A 6,905-nucleotide genomic window follows, 5' to 3' on the forward strand; every position below is an offset into this window, starting at 1 on the left:
AAACATATGGTACAAAATGTATAATAATATAATTGTTGATTATACCTTATTTATCACGTAAAACTTCTTGATAGACGACGTTTGAGGTGTAAACTCCAGCACGATTGAATTTTTTAACAGGCTTCACTAACACCTTCGTATTCCCCTGTCATATTCCTCTGGACAACGCCACGTAAAGTTTACTGTTAACAGATAAACATAGGCTTAGATATAAAATTTAGATATAAAATTTTGATCTTGTGTAACTGGATATGCAATTAATGCTCCAATCTGAGTTTCGTTTAGATCAATTTCTAGCAGTTTAGTAACCATATGTCTCCACCATAGAAACAAAGGCTTGCCTTTCGAAAATGAAGAACATAGGTTGAACTTTGATTTTCTTCATTAATGGCTATTTTGGTGAAATTCTTGAGTATTGATCTTGTAAACAATAATATAAACATGGTTAGATGGTATTTTGATTGTTGGAATAAAGATTGAATCCAAAATATGGGTTTTAGCCTATTTAGTGGTGAATTTGATGGCACCGAATCTATCCGAGATGCTGTTTTGAATGTGTGATAACTTTTTAACCGTAACTCGGATTTCTACGATTCTGGACATTTTAGAAAGTTTATATGTAGCTCTAAACCTGTCCTTTAGACACTTTTTAGAAATAAGGCTTCTAGGTTGGTTATATTTGTGTCCAAAAACTGATAAAAAGTTGATTTTGAGCTGTGAATAATAGAAACTAAAATGAGTTTAAATTAAGTTTGGTTAAGTTATTGTTGTCGGATCTTTATGAAACTTTGGATACATATTACAGGTTTTAAATAAGATCAATGGAGTCTGGTTTCAAGAAAATGCAGAAGCTTTATTTAGTGTTAATGGTGGTCTTATCATTGTGTTTTTGGGTCTGTTTCAGTTCAACTTCTGTTTCTTATGACCATAAGGTCATCACCGTTAATGGCCAAATAAAATGATGTGTATATCAGGTTAAGCACACACTATGCACACACTGTACACACACACCTTCATGATCTCATGTGTATATCAGGTTAAGCACACACTGTGCACACCCACCTATTGCATAGATGCATTTAAATAAATAGAAAAACCAAAGCAATTTATAAAGGTGACTTGTATCACAATATACTATATCAAGGCTTGGGGGTGGCAGAAAGACTTGATGTATCATGTTCTTGCATAAAAATATCAATTTTACGAGTGGATGATGAGCCATAATCAAGGAGACATTATGCAGGAAAAGCAAAGAGAAAACAAAAGACCGTTATGTAGAAAATGATACATGTGTCTATGAAAGCCGACTGCAACGCTCCAAGTAAAGACCGTTATGCAGAAAAACAAAGAGAAAACAAAAGAARTAGATATGCAGATCACTCAGTACCGTATAGATGGATTTCCAGAAGTCAAGAGGTTCAATGAACAAAAAGGCATGATTTACCTTGAAAATTGGTTGTCTGAWGTCTGGACTGTGCAATCAAACTTAAGGCHTGTGCAATCAAACTCAGTCAACAAACTGTAATTAGCAAAWAGTGAACTTTTAGGAGAAAAACAGGCATTATGCAGCGTTTACAAAGAGTTAGATTAGCTCAAATACAGTCAAAGTCATGTTTGGGGGGGGGGGGGGGGGGGGGAGAAAGTGATTGTCACAAATAGCTTAGAGTGGGCTTCAACTTAGGTAGGGCAAAAAAAGTTGACTAATACATATGCACACACACATTCTTATGGGGCTGTTTACTACTGTTGGTTCATTTGCAAAGAGTCCATTCTTTGAAACATTAGATCACTGCCTATATATATATATATACACAAATACATATGCACACACACATCAAGATGAGTATATAGATACACACACACCCTTTTAACAGGTCAGTTTGGCTGTTATTTTCTACACAAGATGATGCAGTCCCAAATATGAAGATCCTTTTTCTAGTTGTGTTGCTTAATCTTAGTAGTGTTCTTTCTGATGCATAATTACTAAAAGTTCAAATATGAAAATGCTATTTTATTATGTAATATCAATCAGGTTATCACTGTAAGAGTAAAGCTAACAGCCCCTACCTTAACCACCAACTAACAGATACACAAAAAGAACCACCAAGAGTCCTAAATTCAAAGATGGTATAGAAACCATCTTAGATGATGATGTAGAAGTAGTGTAAACAGAAGGTGGCCTTGCAAATGGGAATATGACAGAATATGTGTTTTTCTCACATGACCAACTATATGAAACGATTATCAATGAATCACATACTAAGCAAAATTATCAATAGAAGAGGATTTTTGAGGATTCTTACCTTAAAGTTGTAAATTTCCTTGCTTCATCAATCGGTTAAACCATAAAGAAGAGAAAGGAAGTTAAAATTTGGTTGCAAAAATCAAAATTGAAATATAAATCAATATTGTTTTGAAGAGCATACCTCCAAATTCTAGGGTTTTGAAGAACCTGTGAGATTAAATCAACAGGGAGGAGGGATTTATATGTTTCAATGAGGTTGTGATACATCAAATCCCTTTGATTGCACATCTGCTCGAGGTGATACATCCAAACCATCATTGTTATGTTAAACGAGGTCTGTAAAGAAGAAAGGTATCGGCTATCTATCCCAAAATGTTTTTATTGGTGGCAAAAATCACAGAAGAAGAAAGCTTTTGGTCTTAGGTGGTTTTCGTTTGCAGAGATAGGATGCTGAGAAAGTGAGAAGAAGAAGAAATCGGYCCAACTGAGTATTTGTAAAAGCCTGATAACAAAAAGTGGGTTTGACCCAATTAACATTTGGGGGTGTGAGATATTGCATGAAAGACTTGTATATTGTGTATAAAAAATTGTACTTAAGAGTTTTTTGAATTTTATGCATAAAATGGTTGTAATATATGCTTCAAGAGTTGTAATTAAGATAATGACTTAAATGCTTATATATGTAGTATAGATAGAGAGAGAGAGAGAGAGAGAGAGAGAGAGACGAAATTTCATACGAGGATGGTACCTATTTAAAGAAAATAAGAAAATGACAGAATCACATATGATTTTACAGTAACATCACGTACAAAATGACATGTGATTCGTGTGACCTTGACACGGATTAAATTATATGAGGACCAAAAATAGGTTGAGGATTGTGAAAAACGATCTTAATCATTAACTGAATTTAATATACGGCTATGAAAGAAGATGGCAGTTTTGTGATATTTTTGAAATTTGAAACTACTTATTAGATAAATGACAAATTAAAAGGGGCATTCTAGGCATTTGACATGCAATCCATAATCAACAACGATGGCTATTAAAATTATATTAATTACAATAAAATTTTAAGTCAAAAATATATTAATTAAACTAAAGTTGTAAATTAAAAAAATTATATAAAAATCAAACGTTTTACTTTCTTTAATTTGACACGGGGTATCATTATTTTTGTTTTTACATTTTTCTAATATTGCAATTTTTACATTAAAACAATAAAAGTTATTTAACTCGTGTGTTATTTCACTTTGTAAATTAGTATTTTACTTTATTTTTTTGTTTTTTTTTTTTCACATGGTGAAACAACACTACATTATTTCATCATGTGAAACAGCAATACATTGTTTCACTGTGTGATACAAGATTACATTTTTTCACCAAGTGTTTCACAATATGATGCAACACTTTAGTATTTCACATCACATTTCACGTCTCCTTTTGTTTTGTTTTGTTTTTAAATTGTAAAACAACACTAATTGTTTCAACTTGTGAAACAACAATTTATTGTTTAACATTAGCGACACTATGTTATTTCACAATATGAAGTATTTTAGTGTTTCACTTTCACATCATATTTCATATCAACTTTGTTTTATTTTTACATTGTCAAACAACACTAAATTTGTTTCATTTTAACGATGTTGTATTATTTCATTGTGTGAAATAAAATTTTGGTGTTTCCAGGTAATGTTTAATTTTTTTTTTTTTTATATTTACTATAATTTGTTTTCTCATATTGACGGATGTCGAGTCCACCAAATAATAAGTTCCAACTAACGACTAATTACAACCAAAATTGTAGTAGTGTAAGTCGGGTCGAATCCACAGAGACTCGGTCTAACGTTATACGACTAGCGAATCAAGTACACGGTGAAAACATAAAAATACTAATAATCACGAGGGGGGGGGGGCTTGGATTTGATTAATTATCCTAAAAATGCAATAAAATATAAACTAAAACAATTGATTAAAGTCCCAACATCGATTTAATACCGGTTAAGATGTTAGTGCCTATCATTAATTCCAAAAATGTAAACGAAAAGGACAAGCCCGAATTGGCTTTAATCGTTAACAAGCTCTAACGACCTGCATTTTCCATAGATTATTGTTGACTAAAATAAGCTCTCTAATCAACCCTTAACCATAAATACAAGTTTAAATAAGCTCTTAAACTCATAAGTGCGACTAGCTTTACCGGACTAGAAAAAATTACCAATTCAAATCCGTAAGCTCATAAGCTCGGCTTATTGAGGCTCTAATCGCAAGATTTCAAATATTCAATCCGGAAACCATATCGAAACCAAATGAATACTATTGTTACTCTATCAAAAATCTATGACAATTACGTATCTAAGCATTTTGAATAACCATTCCAAAAAAGATTTCCAATCAGTTAGCTAAACTAATTAAAAACCCAAATAGGATTAACATTGAGTTCAGAAATCAAGCAAATAAGCTTGTTCAAACATGTTTACAATGAAATCTCAAGGCAATAACAAATCAAACCCTAATTAAACCAATGTTGGAATGAAAAACTTAGCAAAACATAACTAGGTTACTGATTCTAAGGGTTTTAGGATTTACCGTAAGAATCAGTTGATGAGAAAGATTGTCGTTTTCTCCATTGAACAGCCCCAGCTGTCCGCTTCAGTCTCGCCTCTCGTCTCTTCAATCGAACATCCGACCATCAGCTGCTGTCCCACTCTCGGTCTCTCATCGAACCAGCCTCCGTCTTTCTCCCTCGCGACTGTCTCTTCAATCCAACAGCTTGATGTCTGCTTCCTCTCGAACAGCCCTTTTCCAGCCCAACAGCTCTCGCGTCTCTCTCCCTCGCCTCTGTCTCTCTCGCCTTCAATCGACGGCCTGCTCTTCTCCCGTCCCTCCTTCTTCTCCTATCGAACAGCTCCTTTCTTCTCCAGTCCAACAGCCCCCTTTCTTCTCAAGTCGAATTCGCCATTTAAATCCTTCGAACCCACGTCTTCTCCCGCTTCAAACCCCACGAAATTGCTCCCTCTCGCCCACGAACTCTTGTCGTCTCCTCCTTCTCACGTCTTTGCTTCTGGCCGATCCAAAATTAGGAGAGGATTTGGGTTCTTTTTGGGCTTGATGAAGTCCACAGAAAATAGGCTACAAGTTGAACTTTTGTCATTTCTTTTTGGGCTGGACTTCTACAAACAAAAAATAATATAGGTTAAATAAACTCATTTTTTTCTTCTCACAATGATGAAAATAAAAGGCTTTTTAACCTTAATTTTCAACCAAGAAAATATAGCTATCAAAACATCCCCATACTTAGAACTTTGATCGTCCTCGGGCAAACATTACGAATTTATCATGAGTTGATTTTCAGAGAAATGACAAAAATACATAGCATTTCACGGAGGTTCGACTAAACCATATTAGCAAAAATTAACACACGAGACAAACCAAAGATGAGAACATGCTAATTTCACAAACACCTCACAAAGGATATATGCAATACAATCGCTCATTCACACAATGGTGTAGGTGTTTTCACTCAAAACATCAATTCACATGTACAAACACTACCATAGTCTTGAATTAGATCTCGATTCTCCATCGCTAATGGTCAACCTAGGTGTGAATCAAAAAGGTCTTTAGTAAGGGTTGTAACGTGGCTAAGGGTCAAGGTAGGGAATAATTTGGTGAAGTGACTAAAAGTGGACCTTGGAAAGGAAACTACAACTCAAACATGATTCTCGTGTCTTGTCAAAGCGCGATCACAAATTTTTTCGGTCTCTTAGCTCTTATTCGCTAAAAACATTATGGAGACAATTGTGTTTCTTCCATTGTTCGGCCTCCATGTATTCATTTTTTTTTCATTCCCACATATGGAACATATACATATATATATATATATATATTTTTTTTTTCTTTTTCTTTTTCTTTTTCTTTTTCTCCTTTTTTTTTTCTTTTCTCTTTTTCTTGAACTTCTACCGATCATTATATGTGTTGAGGATCGTGTAGAAGGTATAAAGATCAAACAACAAATACTCCTAACTAAGAGTATGTAGTCTCATTCCAAAGTCCGATGAGGAAAGTGTTTGGCTAAGGGGTATATATTTGGTGTAAAAGTCAAGAAAATGGGTAATTAGGCTCAAAAGAGGTGACCAAAAAGGAAAATACATAAGGGTTGGCTTTAGGCTAAATGGTTAAAAGAAAACATCAATGATGGCCTTCTATCATTTCCACACACTAGTATTGCCTAAGTGCAATCTTGAAGAGACCTAACGCAAGTTCTAGAGTGAGATGAACATGGAAGATGCAATGCACACAAAAATAAAATGAGATCGAAAATAGTGTTCGACCATGGCTCAAAAGCTCACGGGTCCATTTCGTCTATAAAATTAGCAAGCCTCACAAAAGTTATCTCAAATGTGCTAATAATGACTAACAAGTAAGTCATACAATAGTTCATGCTATGGTGTTTATGTCATTGAAAATCAAGAAAATCGTCACTTATGCAATTCATTTAACAAATGCCCAAAATCAAGCCAAAAGTTCAAAAAATTTAGCATTTAGCCCTTTCTAACACACACTTGCACATTAAAAATCAAGAATTTCCCATTTAAAAAGAACAATAATTCCCTCCCCACACTTGAACCATATATTGTCCTCAATGTATGCATTCATT

Source organism: Cynara cardunculus (genome assembly GCF_001531365.2).
Source record: "Cynara cardunculus var. scolymus isolate 2C chromosome LG 2, CcrdV1, whole genome shotgun sequence".
NCBI lineage: Eukaryota > Viridiplantae > Streptophyta > Magnoliopsida > Asterales > Asteraceae > Cynara > Cynara cardunculus.